The 27,043-nt window shown below is 41.9% G+C and overlaps 1 protein-coding gene and 1 long non-coding RNA gene across 2 annotated transcripts in view; one reads left to right on the top strand and one right to left on the bottom strand.

The window, feature by feature from the left end:
- LOC109284312 (uncharacterized) overlaps positions 1–18,597 on the top strand; it is a 34,002-nt gene extending 15,405 nt beyond the window's left edge. The window contains exon 4 of the long non-coding RNA XR_002091726.2: positions 17,393–18,597. This is a non-coding gene — a long non-coding RNA (uncharacterized LOC109284312). The remainder of the gene's footprint in view (positions 1–17,392) is intronic.
- The window catches only part of TMEFF2 (transmembrane protein with EGF like and two follistatin like domains 2), a 228,098-nt gene that overhangs the window by 139,101 nt on the left and 61,954 nt on the right, over positions 1–27,043 (bottom strand). The gene's annotated exons all lie outside the window — the stretch shown is intronic.

The raw sequence follows: 27,043 nt of genomic DNA, 5'->3' as shown, positions 1-27,043 counted from the left end.
AATTAAGACAAATGAAAATGGTTTCTCAAATGTTCAAGCATTTTTAAATATTACAGAAATAATGTCTAAACCTCCAAGCCCATTATACCCTCAGAGTACCTCTTGAAAACCTCTGGCTTCACATGAGAACCTCTTAAGTGGCAGAGTTTAACTTCTAGTTAATACCCAATAGTTATTAGGTCTTTAAAAAGCTATAGAAATTTCTAAATTTAAGTTTGTCCAAAAATTCCCTGAATGGAAAGTAAAAGCATTATATTCCAGAATTACAAATATTTAAAACGAAATAATGAAAAATGTAATTAAAAGTTTTAGAGCATAGTTGCTGTTTGATTTTCTCAGGGTGAACTTGACCAGCAAAATACCGATTAGGGAGAGAGCGTTCATTTTGAGCTATTATGCAATCACCTCTATATAAACCTCTCAATCACCTCTACGTTAAAACCCATAAATCAGGATAAAAATATTTTTTGAAATAAAATTAAAATATTATATATTAGATGTTTTATTTTTAGCAGTTGGTTTTTATGTATAATTTGTTAAAATGATATCTTCACCATTAATTTTATGTGTGTGGCCCTCAACAGTTCACCAAAACTTGAGTGGCCCTCCAGCTGAAATAATTTCCCACTCTTACTTTGAGCCCTTATCAGCCGTAGATCCTGTTCACCCAAGTGAAACTGCCCCCAGCACCCTGAGGCTGGGGCTCCTCCTGGAGGAAGGGAAACCCTCAGGTTGCAGGTGGGTGCAGCCTGCATGGCCCTGGTGGGGAGCTGAGACAGGCTGGTGAGGGCTGCTGGGTTTCCCCAGGCTTTGTGGGGGCAAATGTGGACAGGTAGATGGCAGCTCTTGAGGGGTGTGTTGGGGAGCAGGCTTAAGCAGGAACTCCCTTGTGATTTGGGGAATGGCTGGGTAGTGGCAGGGCTCTGCTGGGGATCAAGGCGTCCTCCCTTGGCAGAGTGTCCTCCTGGCTGGTTTTGGTTCCCCAGGATGCTGGGGGCAGTCTCACCTGGGTGGACAGGACAGGATCTGCACTGGCTGCATCAGACAGCAGGTGGCTGGCCCAGCTCACAGCACTGCATGGGGCAAGATAGGACAGAACTGGGGCTTCACCTGTTGGGAGGTGTTAGGGAAAGTCCACCACCTCCATGCACATGTGTGGAGCACCCACTGCACGGTCCTAGTGCCAGGGGTGGTTCCCGCCAGCTCTGAGCCACAGACAGGCAGGGTGCTGCTAGCCCAGCCCAAGTAGGGATACTGGGGCCTGAGCATGGCTTGCCCGGGGCCTGCTGTGCAGGATCAAGGGGGGACTGATTCCACCCAGTATCCCTGGCGGCACCAACAGAGGCTGGATCCAAAGCTGCTGCCTGCACTGTCCACTTATGGGCCAGAGAGAATCAATTAGTGGGCTGGATATGGCCCACGGGGTATATTTTGCCCACCCCAACTCAAAGCATATTCAACCTCAACAGATGAACAGGAATATCCCAATATTAGAGAGCTGCAACTTGTGCGGGCCGGGAGCAATCCGGGCCCTTTTGTGCACGCGGGCTGTGGCCAGCAGCCCGGGCACGCGGGGTCAGAGAAGACCGGAGGCGAGCTAGAATTAGTCACGGACGCATAGTGGTTGATTTAAAGATTGTTTACTTACACCAAAGGTGGTCGTGGTGTAGGCTGGACAGTTTTCCAGGTACAGCTCCGATTAAATCCTCGTTAGAGGACTACGACAAGTTCGCTCTCTCCCACGGAGTTGTTGAAGCTCCGTGGGTTTGTCTGTTTCTCGTGCGGGAAGGGATACGTCTTGGAATCTATCGGCGATGGGGAGAGGCCAGAGGCTGGTCAGGCCCCTGTTGCCTTTTAAGAAATACGTTGGGTCCATAAGGATCTGCAGCACTTAGAGATCTTCACACAGCGTGAAGTCTTCTCCTCCTGGTGTTCGTGGAGTCCTCCAACTTGGGCGGAAACCACACAAGCTTTTTATACGGCTAGCAAGCCAATCGCTAGCCGCCACGTGTGCATATTTTAGAACTAGCCAATAACGTGGCTCGAATTCTCATACAAATGGCGGTAACTCTTTGCACTGAGCATTTCTTAGATGCAAAAAGAAATGCACCATGCAAAGAAAGCTTCAAATTGGCGGGAAATTCTCCGTTGCACCGGGGTTCTCTTCTGCAGCAGAAAACTCCACCATGCTAAGAAGCTGCAATTTAGCAGGAAAATAATTTAGCAGTGCCGAAGCGCGCACAAACAAAAAAATCACAACTTTGGGTTGTGACACAACTCTACTGACTGGCATGCTAGTATCTACATATTTTATAGCCTGGGTTTTGTAAAGTGTCCCCATTTTGTTTTGTCATTCTTTATTTTCATAATTAAAGGAAACCATTCCTGAAGTAGTTTTTCCTCTTATTTCCCATTCTCTGTTGTGTATTCTTCCACTTAAGGCTCTGAATCATGTTTATTTTGCTCAGCTGAGGACTAGTTTTGACCCCAATTAAATAGACATTCTGTGTCAGTTTAGATATAAAAGGATGGACAGATGTAACCTTCATAACTCTTTAAGCAACTTTAAAGCACTGTAAGAATTGTGGGGGACCAATTATGTGCAGTGATACAGCACTACAAATCAGCCTGAACCATATAAAAATGACCCTGAATGAAAGAGGGATAAGTCAGAAACGCTTCACAGTGATATGTTAGCTGGGAGGCAGTTGTATATGTTGGTATGCTACTCAAGATCTACAAATTAAAAACATAAAAAAACACGGACTTTGAAATCCTAACCCTAAGCTATGCTTAAGTGCTTTTTGGAACAGAGATGACCATAAGTATGTGGTAAATATTTTCCTAAATCATTTCACCTCTTTTCTGTGCTAAGATATCATCAAAGTAAAATGATGCTTTATGAAGGTTTCTCTAAGATATGGTTCACAATCCTTTCAAAAAGCAACAGGGACATCAAGAAACTGGAGATACATTTTTATATAAACTGCAATAGTGCTTGCAGCTTATAAATACTTTCTCTTCTCGGTGAGCTATTTCTTTTGAATACCCATATTCACCGTTAAGATCTAAACTGCCAAAGCAGATGGAACTTTTGATCACATCAAGTATGTCATTAACATATGGGAAACAATAGAGGTCCTGTAAGGAGACATTCAATTTCCTGTAGTCTGGGCAAAAACATGTATTTACATCCTCTCTCTTTACTGTTTTGGCATGAGAACCTGGGAACTTGATGGCAGGTCAGTGATTTATTCCTGAAAAATCTTTGATCATAATAAGGCCTTCACAGATTCCCTCCGTCCCCCCTGAGACAGCCTGTGGTGGCTATCATGTCAGCAGACATTTTCTGGTGTTTCTGCAACATTCAACCACACAGTCCAGCCTGTTCTTTCTTTTATCTGTTGAAATCACAAATGTCTCTTCATAGCAGTTAAGTCCAAAAGTGTTATTTCAGCTATGGAGTCTATCAATGATTTTAAATCTAGAACAGGACTCATACCATTACAGCTCCCTCTTTAACTGATTCAGGAAACTTTAATGGTAAATGTTGCCTCTTTCTTTGGAGACATGTACTGATCCACCACCACCTACGGCTCAGGCTTTGAGAATTGCAGGTTTATGTTTTCAAATCCTCTCTGTTCTACTTATAATTCACATGAATTTGTATACCCTGTCTGAACTGAGCAGGCTCTGAGAATGAGAAAGAGTGACTGTGCTTAGACGCAATGGCTGCTATTATTCCTTACTCTCACATGATTTTCTCTAAACCTTGGATCGTGTTGGTGGATCTCTCACAGTGCAGTCCCTGGGAGGATGTGTAGGCAGCTCCATATTAAGAAGTCACTGGGAAACTTGAAGTGTCCCTGCTCTCTTTCCTTTTATAACTACATTTAGCATTTGCCAGAGAAAATCAGATGAAGGAGATGCGAGATTTGCACTTGTTGTCTATGAGTGGCAGTGCATAAATCTGCCAGATTATACAAACATTGTTTTGCTTCTCTTGCCAATCAGCCAGTCTCCTACATGCATTAAATAGGAGATTTTGAGACTCAGGTTTTATTGTAATATATACAATAATACCATTATAAGATAGGTATAGTTGAACGAATGGACTGATCAGCAGCTTCCAAGATCTTTTGTATGCATGTCTTCAGTGCTCTATGATCAGGAGAAAGGCCTAGTAATACCAAGGTAGAAGCATTGCCCTTATTCAAACACCAAACATCAGTGGTAATAAGGTCATGTCTTAACATGAAAAATGATTGAGAGAGATCCAGATGCAGACATGATTCCTGTTGTGAGGGATCACATAAACATGTGCCTCATTTGTGCTGCTGGTTTTGGGATGGTACTACTTTATTATAACGGACTGGGAACGGTTGGTGCGGTCACTGGTGCTAAGTGTCAGCTTCTTAAGGAATAGTCATTGTTGCTGTTTGCCTCCTGCCAAAGTGCTGAATTATCATGGAAGGGCAGGTGATCTTTACTAAATTTTACCTGTCATGGGAACAAATTTCAGTTTTCCAAGTGGTGAAGTAGACATTCCTTCTGGCTTCTGTTTCAGTATATGGTTCAAAATCTGTCCAGACAGATGTGATGGCTTGTGCTCCTTCTTGTAGTGATATCTGGTTTGTTGAACTTGTATGTGAACTAGGATGACAGGTCCTTGCAGAAGGCTGAGCTTGGCTCTCTGCGTGTAAACAGTCCCTGTCTTTTAGCCATTTAGTGTCTGGAGCTCTTCTGTTAGCTGACACGGCTAATGTAGCTGTGGACAGTTCCTTTTCTTTCCTTTACACCTGCACCATATGCCTGCAGGAAGGTCATGAGGAGTTCATGGAGCTGCAGTTCATCCTACAATATTTGATACAAATATGGCCCCTGTTCCTATAATCTCTGCGGACATTTCTACACTGCCCACAAGTGCCTCTGTGAAGCATACCTTGCCCCTTTGCTCCTGCTCTACGCATACTAACCTCTGAAAATGAGGCAGTATTGCTACCTTAGAGCAGACTGAATGTGTGCTCACCCGGAGCTCTTTGTCTTGGTTAGATTTATTAGCATTTGCTGAAAACTGTTCTAAGTGCCTTATTGCCTCTTTACTGAGATGTGGCAGGGTCAGAGGGAAGTCAATAGGTGAGGCTTATTTCACAGTATTGCTTGTAGGCATGACACGTTGGTAGCGTGGATGTATCCAGAGTGCCCCACAATGTTTATTAATATATTTATTCTCTGTGAGGTAAGGAAGTTCTATTATCCCCATTTTATAGAGGGGGAGCTAAGGCACACAAACACCCAAAGACTTGGTCAGTGTCACACAGGAAGCTTGTAGGATATTGACCTGAATTTCATTATGCTATAGGCCAGGGGTGTCACAGATATAGCCTGTGGGCTGGATCCGATCTTTGGAGCTGTTTCAGCTAGTCTGCAGGGCTTTAGGAGCCGCCAGGAATTTGGGGGGAGGTTGAGTCAGGGTGGGGCCTGCTGCCAAATTCCTGGGTACAGAGCCCCATTGGGGATGTATGTGGGTGAAAGGTGTGGTAAGCAATGGCTACATTAAGCCATGCATTTTTGCTGCTGCTTGCTTTGTGAGCACCATAGGTCCAGATCCAGCTCAGGAGGAACCCTGTCATCTGGATCCAGACATGGGGGTACAGTTGAACTAGACACTCCTACTCCAGGCTAACACGAGCCAGAGAACCTGACTGAAAAAGCAGTAGTCTAAGAGAGTGATATGTCTTCTAAGGTCTATGGTATATTTAGATGTATAGATATGGTTGAAGAATAACTGTGAGAAGGTCATTTTTGTCACTATAACATAAAGTTAACATATAACATAAAGTTATATAAACTATAACAAGTTTATAACATAAACTTGGGGCTATTTTGGCACAGCACAAATCTCCAAGGACAAAGAATTCAAGGGATTCTTATCAGCTTTGGTTGAAGTTCTGTTAGCTATTTTAAGAATCTGGCTGGAATCTTCAGGTTGTGGATGCCTTTGTTTATCTCTATTGCAAAACAGATCAACACATCCTCACCTTTTAAAAACTATTACATTACCAATGTAACCTGAATTTAGGTTATAGAAATTCTTATTTGTAAAGTAATCCTGTGTAAAGCCAGCAATGTACAAAGATGTATTTATATTAAACACATGGTTGCAGTGCTGCTAGGATAAGCACTTCGAATACATAGTGCTCTCCTTTGAATACAAGTGGCTACTAAGAGGTCTAAGAGCAAGAGCTAATTACAGTGTTTAAAAAAAAAATAACTCTGTGAGTCACTCTTTTGTAGTTCAAGTGTTAGACACATAGCGGAGTAAATAATTCTTGTGAGCTAAATTTTAGTGATTTGCAGAAACACAGAAGAGCAGACTCTATTTTTCCTCAATAGAGTAAGAATAATAAATTTCATCACATAAATGAAAGGGACTTCAATGTATCTGAATATAATCTGAGATTGGATATATATATTTCAACATGATTTGAAATCAAATTTCATCAGGCTGCAAGTAGATTTAAAGCTGGGAGCTTGTTTTCCCTTCCTTCCTTCCTTCCTTCCTTCCTTCCTTCCTTCCTTCCTTCCTTCCTTCCTTCCTTCCTTCCTTCCTTCCTTCCTTCTTGTTCCTCCATTGTCCTGAACAAACAGGATGGTGAATATCCAGGAAATCTACCACCTTGGATTTGTTGCTGGTGTAGAAACAGCAGAGATGCTGGTATTTTAATGCAATTTCAGTCTTTGTTTGAGATAAGGCAAGATGCTTTAGCATTTGAATCAATGTGCTAAAACATCAGTCCAGATCCTCTGCTTTAAGCTGCATGAGAAGGGGCCAAGGGATATAGCATGGTAAACAGACCATGATATGAATTTACTGTACAAAAGAAATATCTAACTGTGGACCAGTTAATGCAACCTGATGTTTTCCTTAGGCTGTTCTAAGTTGCACCTTGGACAATAGACCTCAATATTCCCAGAATGAAGCCAACATTCCCTTAGCTCCCTGGGGGACCATGTTGTAGCTATGAAAATATTCTGTGAAAATCTTTACTGTGAGTGCCTTAGCCAACTCTACTGATACGAATTGTAGACCAACAACTCCTAGTAAAAGCAGTTGCCTGTTTAAGAAATGTATATTAATTGTGTTGCTCTAGCAAAGCAATACTGTCTGGAAAGCTCCTTTTAACAGAAAGATTTTATTCAGCTTCATTTAAGCTTCCTGAAAGTCATTACTTTTATGCAAATTAGATGCAAAACAGGTTAAATTCCTGAGAGAAGAAACACAAGGTAAAAGATAAATAAACTATATGGCAAGTTAGATGAAAGTCTTTAAACTTTGTTGGATGAAAAAGAGACTATTATAAAAAATCCTATCTGGAGAAAACCACACCATCAAACAACATGACCTCCTTACTTCAATGCCATTAAAAGTCCATGGGAGTCATTGCATTGTCTTCATTCAGCTTTGGGTCAAGCCCTATGTACTAAAGGAACTACAACCAAAAGGGGTAGTGGAAGCAGTGGTGCCTGTTAAGACCTCAGATAAGAAATAAAGGAGAAAAAAAGGATTAATATGAACAGAAATAATCTTGAACTTGCACCCAAGTAAGCCCTAGAGGTACAATTTGTTTTTCTTTTTTTTCCATTTTTTTTCTCTTTTTCCTTCAGTTTTTACCTTCATATAATCTTTTTTACTTATCAGAGAAACAAGCAATTTTTAACTCTTGCTGTAGCTATCACTTGGAGAACAATAAAGATCTGAACTTCTCCTCAGTTGCCTGAAACTTCCCTTAATATTTTATTACAAGCACATACGGCAGGCTTACAGTGCACACAGTATGACTTGAAAAGAACTACAGGTTGAGGTATCTCACAGCAGAATATTACTGTGGATTTAGTACTAATTCCTGCTTTATTCGTTTCCTAATTCCTGTATCACATAGCCTTATCTACACAGATAAACCCCCTTGAAGTGAACATTCTTTGATGTATGAATTGAACAGCTCTGTCAAAAATAGAGATTTTACTTAGAAAACAATTGATATTGTATTTAGGCCACAGTCTGCTCAAACTTCCCCTAATAGATTTTAATATAAACAAAACATAGGTTCCCCTTGGTTAACTAAGGAATTTTATTTCAGATGAATCAGCCGTCTTAAAGGACAAAGCATTATAATTTCATATTGTATATTGTGGATGGCTGTGGCTTCTTTAATATTAAGATTGCCATTACCAGTATGGTGTTCTCAATACTGCATAACTAATTCTGTATATGACCCAGGGTATCAATCTCCTTCAAAGACTTAGTACTGATCTATAGTTAGATTATGTAAGTCTCTTTGCTTTTGAAGATATGCATTCTTTCTCCTGTATTTTTTTTAATACTGCTCCATTAAATGAACAAATAACCTAAGTTTTCCAGACTGAAATTGTGGACAATGGAAATTTTGGGTCAAATCTTGCACGATACTGTAATATGTACCAATAAACATTAATATTTATAGCAGAAAGCAACTTTCATTTAGTATGATCCCAAAGTGCTTTACTACTGTTTTAAAAAAATGCTAAAAGTATCTGAGGAGAAATATGACAAAAAGTGAAGAGACCACAGTAATACTACTCAGCACTTCAGGGTAGGAGGTGAAGAATACCCCATCCAATTGAAATAAGACAGTACAATTTCAGTTAGGCAGGATACAATTACAGAAGTTGGAATTTAGCCAAGATACCAAGGTTAACAACCCTACATTTGCAGAAAGTACCATGGGATCTCCTTTAATGACCATAAGTTAATGATGTTCTGTCTGAACGTCAGCACCTCTAGCCATACAATGACCTTTATCACCATCTCGGAGCATAAGTTCAACACTAGATCAGAAGAAAGAACGCTGAATCACTAATATTACTTTCTCAAGAACTTGTTTTTATCATGGAGTTGTGAGAAATATAGGTCAGTAGTACACTTTAGTTCATACTACACTGACTGTATATTTCCCAGGATTGTTATATGTAGTGATCTTGGATTATGTAATTTTATACAAACTAGCAGAATTGATCCGCAATGTATTTTTGAGGAAAACACCATAAATGAATATCTTGATTATTTATTATGTAAAAGGATACTAGCACTTTTGTGGACACGCTATTTACCAGCCCAGCAAAATAAAGCTTACATGAACAATGTAGTAGGGACTTACGTCCTTATAACTTACGTGCTTATAATGAGCAATCTCTTAGGGAAAAAAAAATGGGCAGGTCCTGTATGAATTTGTGAAGTTTAATAAAGCCATAAATACAATACATAATCCAGACTTTACTAATCATCATGCTCTCACACTTGGAATTATTGGTATAGTTCCTCAGCTGGTGTAAATTGGCTATTATATTGACTTCAATGGAAAGATGACTATTTATTCTATTTTAGGATGTCTTAATTTGTTGTACTCTATTCTGACTGGGCATGTCTACACATGCAAATAATATACCCTAGCATAAACCCACCCTGGGCAGGCGTCAACATGTGCACGGTTGTGGGAGCAGATCCCGCCCACTCTGGCCCTGCACTGGTCCTCTGCAGCAGCCAGGGGGAGCTCTAGTCTCCCTTGGGTGCTAGCCCAGAGACTGGCAGGGAACATGGGGCCTGGAGACAGCTGGCAGGGGCTGGGAATTGCTTCCAGGCCCCTGGGGGGCTGCCTGCTGCCGAGGTAGTCTCCACCACCAGAGCCTGGGCAGGGACAATGTGCCCCTGCTCCGGCAGCATGGAGCTCTTGGCCCTGGCTCCCCAATCAGGAGGAGAGGACTTGGAAAGAGCTGCAGGGGAGTGGGAGGTCCCAGCCCTCTGCCCTGATCTGCCAGTGGGGCAGCTAGCAGTGAGTGCCCAGCTGGTCGGGGTGGAGAATCCCAGCCCAGCCAGGGCCTTACTAATAGCTGCCCCACTGATGAACTGGGGCAGAGGGCTGGGACCTCTCCCTCCCTTGCAGCTCTTTCCAAGCCCCATGCCTCGATTGCCCAATTGGGAGCCTGTTCCCTGCCCTGGGGAGCCTGTTCCTAGCCCCCAACTCCATGATCGCAGAGCTGCAGCTACTAACAATCTCCCCAGCCCCTGCTCTGCAATTATGATCGGGGAGCAGGGGCTGGGAGCTCTCTGCTGCCAGGGCATGGGGACATTGTCGCTACTTGGGGTCCATTGCTCTGGAAGCAGGCAGCTCCTGGGGGCAGGGTACAATTTCCCACCCCCTGCTGCCTGGCTGACTGGGAGCAAGTTTGATCCCAGCTGGCCGTCTGTGTGTGCCATATGGCACAGTAAGTAATAATGAGTAAATTTGGTACCTGTATTTACAGGTAGCAAATTTACTTGTGATTAGAGCAAATTACTGTGCAGTAAGCATCTGCACATGTAGATGGTGATGCTTACAGTGCAGTAATTTCCTCTAATCTTGAGTAAAGCATCTTGTGTAGACATGCCCACTGACGAAGTACACAAAATCTTGTTCTTTCTTCTATTTCTTTTGCCCTGACCACTTGCATTTTTTTTAATTCAAGTTATATTTTACATACTGGGTGAGCACTCCATGCATTTTAAAACACCTATGTTGCCTTATTTCTGCGATTTGTAACATGCAGAGAGAAAGCCAATTGGTGGGGCATGTTTCACAATGGTACTTGCAGGCGCAGGACCTTTGGAGCATATGTATGACCTGCAAGTCTTAAAAGGAAGTCTGCAAGGACTTTCACATCTTGGCAGTGAAATAATGTGCTTGGGTTATTGGCAGACAGTTCTTTGTTCTGTCTCTTGTTTAATAGTATACAGGTAAAATGGTAAATCTGCTCTTTTCTCTTACACTTATTGCAAATGAATAAACTGCATGTATGAATATCTGTCAAGAACTTTTGATCTTGGAACTCATTACCCTAAGTTAAAATAAAGCTTTCTTGAATCTTACCACTCTAATCTTAATTTAATTATAAGGATTCAGGGTTTATTCCACTGTGGTAGTGCCTAGTGCCTTTTCTGTTTTATGTTAAGACCTCAGATATCACTTCTTGGTCATCTTCTAGGTTTCCCCAACTGCTGTTTTGGGCACATTATTTATTGACTTACAGTCCTGTATAATGTGGAGGGGTGTTTAAGTATGCAGACAATGAAGTCAAATTATATTCAAAGGTCTCTTCTGTACTTTGAGCCAATAGTTAAAAACATGATGTTAATATTAATCAAAATGGTTAATGAATGTAAGCTCTTGTTGAAAACAGAAAATGGTGCACCCTTTTCTACTATATGTGGACCACACCTTTGATAATAGCATGATAGCAAAATAGATTCAGCTAGATAGGACAATACAGAAATGAAAAGAAAGCACAAAGTCCTCTGAAGAAAGCACAGAGTCCCTTTTCTCCCAGCAGACCTGGTTTTTGCACTCATTTTTACACATGAAAAGAACCATTATCTTACTCACAATAGGGATTTGGGCATCCAGTGTGTGTACAAATGGCAATTGCAATTCTCAGGTATGCAAAATAGCCATATGCAATTGTCCTTAGTTGAAAAATTTAATTAGAATACGACCCCTAACTTGACTACCATCCAGGTACTAAAACAGCTACTAGCATGACCATGCTGTTGTTCGGTCACAAGCTGGGCCCACTTAAATGATGCCTGTCCTCCAAGGTCCCCTCACAAGTCTACGTATCTGCCAGAAAAGACAGCCTGCTTCTTCCATGATTCATTTGGAAAGATATAGATCTAAGTTTACTATAGCATAACAAGCATAGGATATTCACCCAGAAGACTTAGTGCCACACTTGAATGAATGGGGACACAGTAACAAACATGTAATCCAACAGTGTGGCCACCCTGACTTCAGCTCAGTTAAAGGCCTTGTTACTAGGAATGTAAATATTGTTTTAAAATGATCCCTTTAACCTCCTCTATTTATAGCAGTTAAACAGTTAACCAATAGCACATACCTAATTTGGGAGCAACAGGATCCCTGATCCTCCCACGATGCTTCTGCCACCGTGGCCTGGATCTGGAAACTCCTCTGCTCTGCCAGGCTGGGCTCTTCCCAGCTTGCCCTGGGGCAAGGGAGGGTCCAGTCTCAATGGGACAGCCTCTGCTGGCGTGCAGCATCCTTCCCCACTCACTTGTGGCCACACTGGGCCTGGCCCAGCCCTGAATATGTGCTGTGTCAGATGGAGCAGGAAGCACTAGGTTTGAGGGATTGCTGCTGGCTTCTTGTACGGTGAGCCAGGACATTCCTGAGAGGTGGTGGTACAGCAGGGCAATACAGCAAGGATCCCAGAGAGAGTATTAGGGATGCAACAGCATCCTCCCAGGCTGGAGCTGCTGCACCACTGCTCCTCAGGAATGCCTTGGGGCTGTGCTCACTGTGCAAGGGGAAGGGAACAACCCCTTAGTCCCAATGCGTCCTGCTCCAGCTGCCACAGAGGCTCCTCAGGCTAAGCCAGCTGTGTGCTCAGCCCTGCCTCGGGGCTGGGCCAAGTCCCATGTAACCCTAGCATCACCAGCTGGAGGGGGAAGGATGCACCACGTGGCAGAGGCTACCCTTCTAGGACCAGACCCCTCTTCCCCCTGGGTGAGTTGGGGAGGGCCCAACCCAGCAGCATGAAGGAGGCTTCCAGATCTGGGCCATTGTGGCACAAGCATGGCAGGAGATGCAGGGAGACCCTCACCTGTCCACCATTGCCCTGCTCAGGCCCTGCACCTCTTTCCCTCCCTCCCCATGGTGGTGGGATGCAGGTATAAGAGAGGTCTGCAGCCCTGCCCCAGCCCCTGCTTGTGGGGGTAAAGGGAAGCCGTCACTCTGCAGTGTCCCTTAGTGGCTTGGCCGTGCCCACCACCCATTGCCCATAGCTCCTCACCAGCAGCTTGGAGCCCATGCAGTGCTGGGTGCACCGTGAAGACATAAGGGGCTGGGCCTAGGGCCGTTCCTACCGGAGGTCACTAAGCTATAAAAGGTAAGCAGGAAATGGTATAAATATAAATGTCAGTTAACTGTTTAATCATTTACATCCCTACCTGTTACATGTTAATATTAGCCAGCTTCTGAAGTTCTTAACCCCCGGACTGGCTGCACATTAACACTTTTATGAGGCTGCAAGCCCCCATTATTGGGTTTAAAATTACACCACTTCAGGACAGGATTATCTCTAATTCACGTAATCTTGCTCTTGTTCCATTAAGGTGTGGCCATTCCACACAACTACTCAGCCAAAATGGAAGTCTTCCAGTATCCCAGGATGCTCCTGGGCTGCAGTGCTTGCTCTGCCCAGCAGGAGCAGTGAGCCAGTCCAGGCAGCAGTGGGAGGCATGGTGAATGCTGGGTGCTCCAGGGCTGTGGAGCTGGCTGCCCAGTGGGAGCAGTGAGCTGGTCCAAGCAGTTGCCTCCTAGGCATGACAGGCAGAGCAAGCGCTGCAGCCCTGAAGCATCTGGCAGCCGGGTTGCTTCCCACCACCGCCTGGACCGGTTCACTGCTCCCGCTGGACAGAGCCAGCGTTGCAGCCCTGGATTGTCCGGTGGCTGCAGTGCCCCCCATGTGGTCTCCCCTCCCCACCCCAGCCAGCGACTCCCCCCTCCCCCCACAGCCACAGGTACCCTAGCCCCTGTGAGCAAATTTCAATCCCAAATTTCATTCAAGAAGACTTTTCATGACTTGGCTTCAGGCCAAGATAATGTCACCCTATACACAAGCTGTAAAATTGCCTGGGGTGTGGCTCAGATTTCATCTTCTTTAGGATTTGCTTGGCTTTCCCAGAACTGTAGAGCTGGCAACAGAATACTAAACAATGTCAGCAGGTTAATGTACCAGTTTACGTTCCTTTGAAAGAATTATAGTGTAACTGAAAACTGTCTGACTGCTCTATCAGGAAAATAAAAAACAGGAAACAATAATAGGAAAAATTAGACAAGAACTATCTTCACATCTGGATATGTTTCTTTCCCTCCCCACACCTCTTCATTTTCTAATTAAATGTCTCTTGCCTGTTTCTGGCAACATTGCTGTCTGAGCTTTCTAGGAACCACAGATTGTTTTGCTCATAATTGCTTCTGAAAAGACAATGGTTTTATTTTATTTTATTTTTGTCATGACAGTAGACAATCCATACGCTGTAGTGATTTTGGCAGCACAGCTTTAATCCTCATAGCAAACTAAATGTTTTTATCAATTGACATACGTTATAGAAACTCTTCTTTCTGGAACTCATTTCATTCTCACCCCCAATCCATTTAGCAGTCATTTTAAAGTGGGGAAGTATTAGTACATTCAATATATACTCACATGTAAGCTGAGAAGACTACACCAATATGTCGATACAGTCAAGAGAGGAAAAGAGAAGAGCTGCCTGTCTCACCCAGAGAGTCTGCCCTTTAAACAAGAGTCCCTGCTTCATATTCTGGAGCAGGGAGCCAGTCCCAAATGCTATCCTTGAGTCAGTCACTATTTTGTCAGTTTCTAACAAACATGTTGATCCATTCTGGCACATTGCCCCTATGTCCAAGAGCCTCTCCCTAAGTTACCTGAAAGGCCACCAATTTTTCATTACTTTCGTCCTGAAGACTAGTCTGATGTACTGCCTGTGGGAAATCTGATTTATACTGGCAAGAAAAACAAATCTTAAACCACTACCTTGTATAACTATGCCAAAACCAAGCTCCTCTTTGAAAGCTCTGTTATGTGTTTTACCCTTTCTATTAATCTTCATCCATTCACCTGTCTGTCTTGAAGAGATCAGTCTATTAGGTAGGGCTCACATCTTTTCTTCTGTTCAGAAGGAGCCTACCACACTATGGGTACTACCATCCCAAATAGTACTCTATTTGGATACCAGGATGGATCTTTTTCAAATTCTCATCCAGGATAGGACTCTAGACAGGACTGTATATAACAACATAAACTGAGATTTACATATAGTATTTAAACATCATTGTTTTATGAAAAGGAGTTAGGCAATTAAATATTTCTTGTAGGTCTAGGCTCAGTCCAATGGTCTATTTAAGCTAATGGCAACTGCTTTTGAGGAAACTGCTTCATTATACAGTTAGGGGAAAACATGGCTCCATGAAATATTTCTTCCAAACTCAATAATCATAGAGTGCCTTGAAGTCTCCCTCTATGCTGTAGCCACTTTATACAAGATTTACTCATTTGGGTTAATGCTTAAAGAAAAAGTCTGTGGGTCATTTGCCACAAATATATGGTAGATTTGCTGTTCATCTGGGGTGAGAAAAGTAATTTAAAAGCATTTTATTTAGACAACTTAAAGATAATAAACTTTAGCTCACTTTGTCAGAAACCAATAAAAGCGTGGCTTACACACGATTAAGAGATGTAAGCCCCACTAATTTCATGTTCCTTTAATCTGCTTTTATCAACTGTGTGGATTTTATAAAGATGCTCAAAAATTAAATGTTACCATTTAATAAAGGCATTGACTGATTTCTAAATGGTTGGCTTGCTGCACTGCTGAAAACATTCTGTCATGGCAAATAATCCAGTGATTATTTAGTGATCCACAGCACTACACGATTTCCATTTTATTGATATAAATATTACTGCATGAAAGTGATTCTGTTCTCTTAAAAGAGATGGCCTGATATTGATCTTCTTCAGCATAAGTCATAAAACTGGTATTTGCAGTTGCAAAGATGTTTTTGAATGTGATATCCGTTAATATGTATTGCATCTGCACAAATAAAAAACAGAATGAACAGGACCACTGATTTCAGTGTAACAAGAAATGGAAAGCCACACAGTGCTTTTAAAACTATATGAACAATACTGTCTGCACCAGCCTTATAATACATTTTTCAATGCATATTTTCTTCATTTCTATGATCATTGTTATCATGAGTAATTGTATTGAGTGCCATTTCATCATATTAACTTACAACTATAATAACATTTTATGAAGATTTTTAATACAAGAGGTGATATGCATATACAAATGTGCTGAGTTATTAAAAATACAATGCTTAGCACAAATGAAAGCACACTGTTTACAGCCAGATGCTGGCTCTAGCATAAGGTATAGTTATGAAATGCATTAATAGAGAACAGCCTCGATGCCACAGAAGTTATTAACCATTTTCAGTTAGTTCACTGAAGAAAGAAAAGCAACAGAATCTGGAAAAGTCTTTTACGAGCATCAACATCAGCTTTAGAACATGTGAAAGTACCAATTATATGCTGCTTATATTTTACTATATATATATGAAAAAAGCTATAGCAAAATTAGAGGATCTCTATCCTGTCCTTATGGAAGTTAGATTTCTTTCTCTCTTATAACTGACAAAGCAGGGGAACAGCTTGCTCAAATGTGTTGATGAACCCTAATGATCTTGCTAAGTACTGTCTGGTCTCAAATTTTCCCTCCCTGGGCAATCATTGAGAAGGTCACTCTCAGCAATAGATAACTTCCTCCAAAATCCTGGAACCTCTCACTTCCCTCCTGAAGGGTATCAAACAGAGACAGCAGTAATTGTACTGACCGATACTGTCTTTATGGCCATATACAACAGTCAGGGAATAGCTGCCTTGCTGTAAATGCATCTGTGTAGGCAGTTTTAAACTACCTCATTCAGGTACTGGTAGGTGTGGCAGCACAGGGCTCAGGTTGGGGACTTACTCTGCCTCTCAGGCAGGGTTTGCAGTGCAATATCACCATGTTGTGAAGACATGCATGTAATTCTCTTAGAACTACAACTGATTCCAATGCAGTTACCTTGGAACACTGTGTACCTCCTGTGGGACACAGCAGGAGTTTGGGCAACTCAATAGTTGTATCTCAATCTCACAGAAAGGCTTTAGAACAAATTTTGAAGGAAAGAATGATTTAAAAAAAAGAGAAGTAAATTGAAACTGGGATTAAACACAACGTGATCTAAAGATAGATCATGTCAGCCTAACCCAATATTTTTCTTTTATAACTGATTTTCTCTACAAAGGAAATGCAGTAGATATAATCTATTTAGACTGTAAATGATAGTGCCATATGGGAAATTATTAGCTAAAAAGGGGGAAATGAGGATTAGCACAAGTGTAGGGTGGGAAACAACTGACTAGGGGTAAATGACAATAGGTCATACTGAAATGGGAAGTCTCAGGCTAGAGGGAGGTTACTAGTAAGGATAAAGTTTTGGGACTGACTTTAAATATTTCCTCTAATGATTTTGACACAAAAAGTAGAAGTATGCCAATGAAGTTTGATAATGGAATAGTTGGGATGCATCATCAATAATGTGGAGGATCAGAATATCAAACAGAAAGAACTGGATCACTTGGAATGCTGGAGAAACAGATACAGGATGAAAGCAAGTACAAGGTGATGCACTTAGGAGCTAACAAAAAAAACTTTTTTGTTTTCCAACAGAGAGATCATCCATTGGAAAATGACAGAGGAAAAAAAAGATCTGGGTATATTAGTTGATCATAGGATGACACAGCTATAAAAAGTGATTTGTGACTGCATCAAATGAATTATTTCCACTGGAGATAAAGAAGCATGGTGGCCTTTGTACAAGGCACTAGTAAGACCTCATCTGATAGGACGTGTAAAATTTTGTTCATCCATGTTCAAGAAAGAAGAGCTCAAAATGGAACAGATGCTGGAAAAGTTCACTAGAATAATAAGGGGAACAAAGAACTTATCAAGAAACATTAGAATAAAACAGAGAATGGTCCAGCTGCTATCTGTAAATATGGTGGAGTATATATACACCAAAGAGGAAAAATGACCATTTAAGCTAAAGAAAAAAAGGGGAAATAAAGTGGCAATGAAGAAATATGTTGGAAATTTTAAAAATGAAGTTCTGGAACAGTTTTCCAATACAAGTAGAAATAAAAATTCAGCCACTTTTAACACGGAGTTTAAGTGTTTATATGATGTGGTTACCTCAGCTCAGTGACCAGATGGTCCCTTTCAGTCCTATGTTTCTAACTGTACTCAGCCAGTTTTGTGAACAAGATGTCAAGGGTGAATCAGGTCAAATACTCCACTTAGCGCGGAGCCCTCACCTGGGAAATCATAAAAGGGCTTTGTATTTTTTCTTTCCTTTTCAGTTTTTTCTACATTAAACTAGTAGCCAAAAAACACAGACTTTTTATAAGGCATTTTTGTTTTTGTTTTCTGAGTCATTTTATCTAAACTCCAGTGCAACTAATATACTTGGGAGAAAAGCCCTATCAACATTCAAAGATTTGCTAACGTTTATACACACAGGCATCATATACTGTATTCCTGTATAAAAACTTCCCTGAATATTTTTAGCTCAGCATGCCTATAGAAATAATACTAATAAAACAAGAGAACATTCTTTTGAAGTATCTTTCATAAATAGAAAGCAAGAGTCTAACAAAAGCCCTACATGTCTCTGTTCAAAGAGCAATGTATAAGTTAGATCTAAGGAAGTATTACTTGATGGTTAGGTTGGAACTATGTAAGGCCAACTTTCTCTATATTGTCTGGAGACCCATCGTTCTATAACCTCAGGCTACTACCAGTCCTGTGATGCCTGTAAAAAAATGGAGCTATGTGTGTATCGGTATTTGATGAACTGAATGAATAAATGTTTAATCCCAAAGCAGGATGTTCCTTGTGATCTTTGTTAAAAGTCTGCAAATCTTTTAAACTAGATTCTGAACATCATAATCTCTATCGCTCCTAAACTATGAGAAAAAACTTAAATTTTTCCTCATTCATAGAGCTGCCTGTCACACAGATATTTTCTTCTAATATATGTTATATGATTGTTCCTTCAGAATGGTAATATTTAGACATCATCTTCTTCATTGGGCATGTAATATGGCTGAATTACATGTATTTTGTTAGTTGAACTAATTTTCCCTTTTGGTTTCATCTCTTTCTTTCCTTCATCTTTTCTGTATCCTTTCTCAGTCAACTAATTGAGCTATGATCATAAATGGCCATTTCAGCAGCGTTCGAATTACAGGGGAATCCAGGGGGGCTAAGCCATCTCCATAAGAGATGAGAGCTCCCCCGTAAGAGACAAGAGCCTCCCCGGCAGCTAGGTAGAAACTGCTGTTTAGCATGAGAGAAAAGCAGCCTCTCCCCCTTGTCGCCGCTGGGTGCTTTTTGCTGCAGCCGCCCAAAGCCCACGCCCAGGCTGCCCTGCAGCTTCTCTCCACCATCACCACTCCTGCTGCCTCCGACCCCCACAAGAGTCGAAGTGTAATTCAAACTCTGCATTTCAGTGGTCATTGACATGAGGGGAGTGCATTGGAGCAGACTTGATTAATTGAGACTGCTAAAGCATGTAAATTGATGCGCTCTGGCAGCCTTGTGTGTTACGTGTATCAGTGGCTAAGTGTGTCTCCATGCTGAGAAAATGGGAGCAGTGCAGTTTAAACTAAAACACATTTGATATGCTTTAATTCAAAGCACACTGCTGCCATTTTCTCAGTACGGTTGTACGCTGCGCTGCTGGTACATGTGACAGATAGGCACTTTTAATTTACGTGGCTTTCTAATTTTAAAAGGGCCCAGTGCTGCGTTGGGACCACGTGTAAAAATGCCCATACTTATGGGAAAAAGGGTACATATCAAGTAATTATCACTGTGTATTACCTGAATATTTTCAAGTATAAGTATTCTTTCAAGATGCAGACAAGAAAGAGAAAAAAAACCTGCCTTTACGGCCTGGTCCACAAAGGGGAAGGCTTCTAATGACATCAGTGGCCATTAGCTTGAGTCCTTAAATTAGGATTTCCATAAACTACCTTTGAACATTTTAAAAACAAACTGGATGGTCTTGGTTTGTACAACTTTATTTAGGATTTTCACTCTTCATAGTTACAGTGGGTGAACTTGATGTAAAATGTGCTAATTATTATGAGGTTTGAAGAGAAGAGTGGAAGACAGAGGAACATGGGTGAGAGGAGATGAGGAGGTCAAGCACAGTACTGTCAAAAACTGTGTTTCTGAGCCTGAGCATTCAAATGGCCTGACTCAGAACCCCAGAATCATAAGATGGACTGGAAAATCAAGGGATTCAAAATAATAAATCTGGGGTGTTCTTTATTTGCTTCTGCAAGCAGGAAGGCAAAACAAGAGTATTGTTGTTGTTATATGGACCATCAGGCATTGGTGCTTTAAGAAAAGATTAAATACCACAAGACTTCTGAAAAAAATAAAAACACACTGAACTGGCAACACTGAGCTTACTGCTACTTGTTTAATTGGGAACTAAACCAATTTTCCCAAAGCAGCTAAGCCTCTGCAGCTTTACTAATATTTCCACAACTTGTGTTGGAACCATCACCCCCTTAAATCAACACCAAGCTTCCTACTGATTTTCCTAAACCCTGGATTGGGCCCCTTAGGGATATGTATCTGATGCATGCATTTATTTTCTTATGAAGGTTTATTCACTACCTCAGCAGGGAGCTGAATCATGATTTCTAGGTAGCTAGATGTTCATGACATAGACTCAGAAATAAGCCTGGAGTGAAAGACCAATCAGACCTAACAAAAGACAGCAAAATCTGATTTGATTTTCATATAAATCAAAGGACACAAGATCAAGCCTCAAGGGAAGCAAAAGCTGATGGATCCAGATGACCACAATTCATCATTTACCTTCTTGGTATCCTGGTAACAACGGTACCTTCCCAACTGATGCTTATTTGAGCACAAAAAAGCATTGTCACCTAATACAATTTTTTAAAATTAACCTGACGTTTCTGACTAATTATTAGCTCATGTTTACCTAATTTAGGGCCTTAGACTGATGCCTTTAGACTGGTGTCTTTAACTACTTTTTTCCCAAATATATATCTAATTCATAATACATAATATGTATTTTCATAGATCTACTAGCTGCCTCAATATTATACATATTATTGAAATGCTGATCTACTATTTATGCAGAGGCACAATACAATTTGTGCTGTGCTGCAACTGTGGTTTACTAAGAATTTTTCTCCCCTCTTCTGAACTTATGGTGTGATTTCTTCTTTTGATTTTCTTTTGTTTCTTTATGTCTGAATAAAGTGCATGTATTTTTCTAGTCAAATAATTCATAGTTTTTGACTTGTTAAAGACATTTTCTGTGTAGAACAAGATGCCTTCCAGTTTTAAATCTTTCACTTGGTGAACTTTGCTTCTGCAATATGTTCTTTATGATGTAGATTATTGTACATGGATGCTAGAAGATTTCTGCTTAAGACTGAATTACATTCATGTATGGTTTATAGTAGTCAGTCCTCTGCTCTTATGAAGGCAGCACTGCAACTCCCACAGACCTCTATAGGCCTAACTGATTTATGGTGTGATATCTTGCGAACTACCAAGGAAAGAGGGAAACATGGTAGTGCACAGTGCAAGGAACATGGTAGTGTATTATGGAGAGGCAGGAGTTTGTTGATAGGTTATTATTTACTATTTTCATTACTTTAATACCTAGGAGACACAGTCATGGATCAAGGACCCATTGTTCTAGATATTGGAAGAACACTGCATTACTTTTGTTGATTTTATATTCAGGCTACAGAGGGTAAAGCTGAAGCAACATAATGGTCAATCACACTAATTATTTCTATTAGATATAACAAAATGACCTTAATTCTGAGTAAACCAGGTTTTCCTCCATCAATACTCTTCCTTTCACTGGTAATCTGAAAGGCATTACAAAAACCATGGACGTTTTTATACATGTTAACGCTGCAGTGCTGGGTGCTTTGAAAAGCACATGGAGCTGTGATGCTTGCAGTTGTATAAGCGGCAAAATGCACATCAGTGCTGAGAAAATGGTGGTGGCACGATTTTGAACCAAAACATCTTGGAGGTGTGTTAGTTCAAAAGCACACCACTGCCATTTTCTGTGCGCTGACATGTATTTTGCCACTTATACAACTGCATGTGGCACAGCACAGTTTGCCTCAGCTCACGTGCAGTTCTCCAGCGGGGATCTCCAGTGCATCAGGGGGAAAAAAGTATGTGTGTAAATGCCCCATGTTGGGGGGATGTGTTTATTACATGTGGCTCGACAGACGGTTCTCAGGGCAAGATTGAAACTTTCCTTATATTATTATAATAAAGAACTAGATTGCATAAAGTTTCCTTCCTCTTGTGTCTTACCCAGAATACAACTATGTACTTTGAGAAAACAGGCTCTGTGGGGCCAAATCTTTCTTAGTGCATGTAGGTGGGAAGTTGGTGGAGAAGGACAAGGCCTTTGCTTTATTAAATCCTGTCTAAAATAAGTAACTTTTAAAGAAAGTTCTCATTCATACTTCTGTAACTTCCTTTGTTATCTTACCAAGCAATTCTACTAATGCACACATCCAATATATCCTATATAACCGTCTCTCTTATGAAATATTTAGGTACCAAAATCAGAAAATAAAGAAATGCACTTGAAAACAACAATCTATTGGCAAAACTTAAAGTTGTTCAGTTACGAGTAAATATAAAATTGCTCCTACTCTATTATATGTGGAGGGTAAAATTTAGTAGCAAGATGCACTTGTGTTTATTGTCCAATACTAGGATTCAGATCTGGATTCAGTTCTTGGTTCTCTCAAAGATTTTTTGTCTGTTATGAAATAAGTCACTTCACCTTACTTTGGGTTCCCCATCCATACAATGGGGAGAACAGTATGTTTCTCTTAGTCATGCTACTCTTAATCACAAAAAATCCATTCCACATCTTGTTTCAGTCGACTCTCCTGCCCATTGTGTTGGAATTTCAGTGGCTATTCTTAAAGAATTGCTAGATCTAGAAACAAATGCTTACTATGACATGTGGAAATAATAGGGAAATAAGTATGATATAAAGACAGGTACAGATTTGATATATAAACTGAAATGAGAACTCTCATTTTTCAGAAGACCAATCTCTTATCTAACAAGATAACAAATCACGTAAAGTTCATGTAAGAAGGGAATTAGTTGCTGGATTAGTAAAAATGTTTAAAAAACAGTATAACTGGGCTTAGCCCACTGATAAAAAGAAACAAATTTGGCTGCCTGTAAGTAATGCAGCAGAATGTTGCAGGTACACTGAGGCGATTCATTAACTGCCTTTAGTACAAGGAGAATTTTAAATTTACCCAAGAGAATCAGGACTGACACATCACAATATGATTTTATATCAGGGTGGGCAAAATACGGCCCGCAGGCTGAGAGACTTTGTCCAGGCCGTGGCAAGTCTCTCAGTACTGCGTAGCCCAGGCACCGTCTCGCTGTGATGTACCCTGCTGCTCCCTGGGTATGTAGCAGGGCTGGGGCGACTCCGAAGTTGGACTGCCTTTTTAGGAAACCCAGACAGATGCAGCTCCTTCAGGCTGCCACTGCCTTTGCCCCAGCTCTGTGGTACCAGCAGGGACCAGCACACAGTCCTGCCCTGCATCTGCTGCGAACATGTCTGCTCATGCTGAACAGCTGCAGCAGCAGCAGCAGCACCGGCTGGACAGAAGTGTGCTTGGCATAAGGTAAAAGCAGCCCCTTCCCCTCACTGCTGCCCAGCCCTTCCTGCAGCAGCCGTGTGGAGCCTGTGCTGGGCTGCCCTGCAGGTCCTCCGCACTGCCCTGGGAGGCAGTGGTAACAGCAGCGAAGCCACAGGGCAGCCCAGCGTGGGCTTCACACAACTGCTGCAGGAAGCACTGGGCAGCGGTGAAGGGGATGAGTTGCTTTTCCCCCGTGCCGAGTACACTTCTGCCCCACCGGTCCTGCTGCAGTTGTTCAGTAAAGCAGGTGAGTCCACAGCAGGTGCGAGGTGGGGCAGAGCAAGGCTACGTGTGGGTCCCCATCAGTAACATGGGGCTGAGGCCAGAAAGGCAGTCCAGCACAGAGTCCAGATGCCCAGGGGGCAGCAGGATGCACCACAGGCAGATGTTACAGAGCCCAGGGGCTGGGTTGGGGCTGTGCATGCAGTCTGGCTGATCCACTCCTGCTGGGGTCAGCCCCGAGCAGGGACGGGGCAAAGCTGGGGATGGGGCTGCGTGCTGTTGGTGGGGGTGGAGAAGTGCAGCAGGGAGTGCAGGCTCTGGGCTGTTGCAGGGCAGGGGTGGGTGCTGACCAGCTCGGGGCGGGGGGGAGGGGCACGTGTGGGGTTTACCATACACACCACACCATACAGACAACCCCTACTCTGCAAACCCAACAACTACACCCTCCCCCACACACAATCACATGCCCCACAAACACTGTACCACCCACGCCCTCCACAACCCTCCTCACACACACCCGTGGGGTTCTGGGGGGAGCCCTGTTCACTGTTACCCACACATACCCCACCATGCATATACTCACTACCATCAAACCCACCCCCAGCCACCCTCCCTCCCCACACACCCCACAAATCTCATACAAACCCATGCATTCCCACAAACACCCTCATATACCTCCACACCTTCCCCCACACCCCACATACAGCCATAGCCCCCCATAAACCCTATACCTGCACTCACCTATACCCCCCACCCCTTCACACCCCCGCAATATACAGGAGTAAGACTTCATTTTGAGCTATTATGTAATCACCTCTATATACACAACACAAACACACACAAATCAGGATAAAAATATCTTTTAAAAATAGAATTAAAATATGTTATTGTGGAAGTTTGATTTTTCGTATATAGTTTGTTTTTTTCTGGTTGCAAGATGGTAAACCCCCTTCTTAAAAGGAATACTTCTGGGGCAAGGGGAGGGACTTCTGGGGGCAAAGGTTAGGGTTATGGGTGGTGGGATTTCCGGTTCCAAGATGGTGATCAGGGGGCGGGGCACCTGTCAGGAGGCGGGGCTGCAAGTGTAGCCCTCGACAGCTCACCAAAAGTCGTTAAGCGGCCCTCCAGCTGAAATAATTGCCCTCCCGTTTTATATATTTTTTGGCTTTAAAGCTCAACTTCATACCTTTTTGGACACCAAGATTAGGTCTATGTATCTGATTACTCTGTTGTTGTGAAAAGCCCTTTTTCACTGACAATAACAGATGTATCTGCAGACTTGAAAAAGATATGCAGTTGTGTGACTTCATTCAGTTTGGAGGCTGCCAGTTTGATATAACTGTAATACAGCAGGATGCCTATAAGTAAGAGAACCTGGGCAAATCATTATCACAGTGTTCAACATATTCCCTTTATCCTCAATGTTTTTATTATTTATTCCATCACCCCCATTGGGTTGCCAAATGGTGCTTACAGAGTGTAAAACTACTGCAAACGTTACCACAGCAGTACTCTGAAGTTCAGGTGCTTCTCTTTGTTGCTTTTTCACTATTCTCTTACTAAGGTAGCTTGGGAGGTGAGAACTGTCTAATCAGTTCTCTCCAGTAGCACCAAAATAAAAACAATTGCCTCTCTCTCCAACAAGCAAAACATGTGTGAATGTTTGAAGTGAGCAACGCAGTTTCTCAGGTGAGAGGGATGTAGGGGGTACAGTACCACAGGAATTAATGCTCAAATCCTTACTATTTATAGTTTCCCTTGAACTTGTGGATCTCTCTCTTTTACAGTCTCTCCTGGGTCAGCACGTACAAAATGCTTCACTGCATTATAAGTTAAGAATGCATTCAAGCCTTTTCCTATAGAGACTATATATTCTTATATATGCACTCACTAGAACAGCTGAAAAAGAGACATACTTTCTATCCTTCTTTCAAAGGCATGCAAAATTCTTCTCTGCTTTCATCCTTTTCTGGGTTGAATTTGGGTTTGTGAGACTGTTCCGATATCAGTAACTTTTAGCAATGTAATAATCACCTCACAGGATGGCATATTTATATATAAACATCCCAAATGTACATAATAAGATCTAGAGAAATGGATTGATAAAACCATTTGACTTTACAGGTCTTGGAAGAAACAAGACTGGTAACTGCAATAGTAAGTATCTGGACATATGGCCTCAAATCCCCTAAACTTAATGACTTCAGGAATGTTATAAAAGCTGTTGAAAGAAGTTCTGGGGGTAAAATTGGATAAGTTCCTTGGACTTGAGGGCAAATAATTTGTTCTGCTGTTTAGATTTATTGGCAAACTGAGTTAATCCATTACTTATATGAAATATTTCTCTTTTTCTTTTTTTCCAACTGGATTATCATCATTATTAGGTATAATTAATTGTGAAGGCCTGTGAGGGCCTGGAGTTTTTATATAGATGTTTTTCCAGTCATTTAATTCTAAGTAAATAAATACAGTGATTCAATACAACTTGAATCATAATGAGAACAAAGGAGTGCATGTTCCTTGCAACAATGAGAATTCCCCGCCCCCTGGAATAATTATATCCAAAATTAGCTAGGTCAATAATAGAAAGAAAGACATAAAACTAACACAATGCTCTTGGGTCAGAGATCCTGCTTTGTGGAAAGAGAGAATCAGGGCAAGTTATAACCTAAGGGTGTAGTTACTTGTTACAATTAGGATATTCTAAAGTTAGGCGGCACTGAAGTCGGATCATTGTCCGAACAGATGCATGTTAAGGATTCATAACGTTTTTGACCTGCACTGCTCAGACTTGCCACTGCAGGGGCAAGCAGGGGCATCTCCCATGGCACCCATCTCCAGTGGCACCCCTGTCTCCTCTCTTTGCCCTTGGGGCTCACCCATCCAACTCCCTAAAGGGCTCTCCCCTGGCTTCCAGCTTGCTGTTCCCCTGTGGCTGCTGGCACTGTCTCTGGAGTGAGGGAAGCTCCTTTCCCGCTCCAGGGGCTGCATGGGAGTTGTGCTCAGCCCAAGAGCAGTGGTCATGGCAGGAGAGTTGGGTTCCCCGCCCCCTACCCCTGGCCTGCTCCCAGGCTCCCTACAGCCTGTGCCACCCCTGCACATCTGGATTCAGCACATGCACTCCATGGGGACCCACAGCTGCCTGTTGCCCACCCCCCAGCAATTACCTGGCCATGATAGTTTTTAAAGTCATCTAAAATTTTTGGAGAATTTCAGTATTAAGCTAAGAGATTCTCAGGCATAAAATATCAGATATTAAAAACTAAGGACAGTTATCAAATGTGAAAATACTTTGTTCTAGTAGGACTCTAACAGCAAGCATGGATTTGAAAAA

The sequence above is a fragment of the Alligator mississippiensis genome, chromosome 4, assembly GCF_030867095.1.
Source record: "Alligator mississippiensis isolate rAllMis1 chromosome 4, rAllMis1, whole genome shotgun sequence".
Taxonomy (NCBI): Eukaryota; Metazoa; Chordata; order Crocodylia; family Alligatoridae; genus Alligator; species Alligator mississippiensis.
The sequence above is the reverse complement of the archived record's forward strand: the minus strand, read 5'-3'. Positions and strand labels throughout refer to the sequence as shown.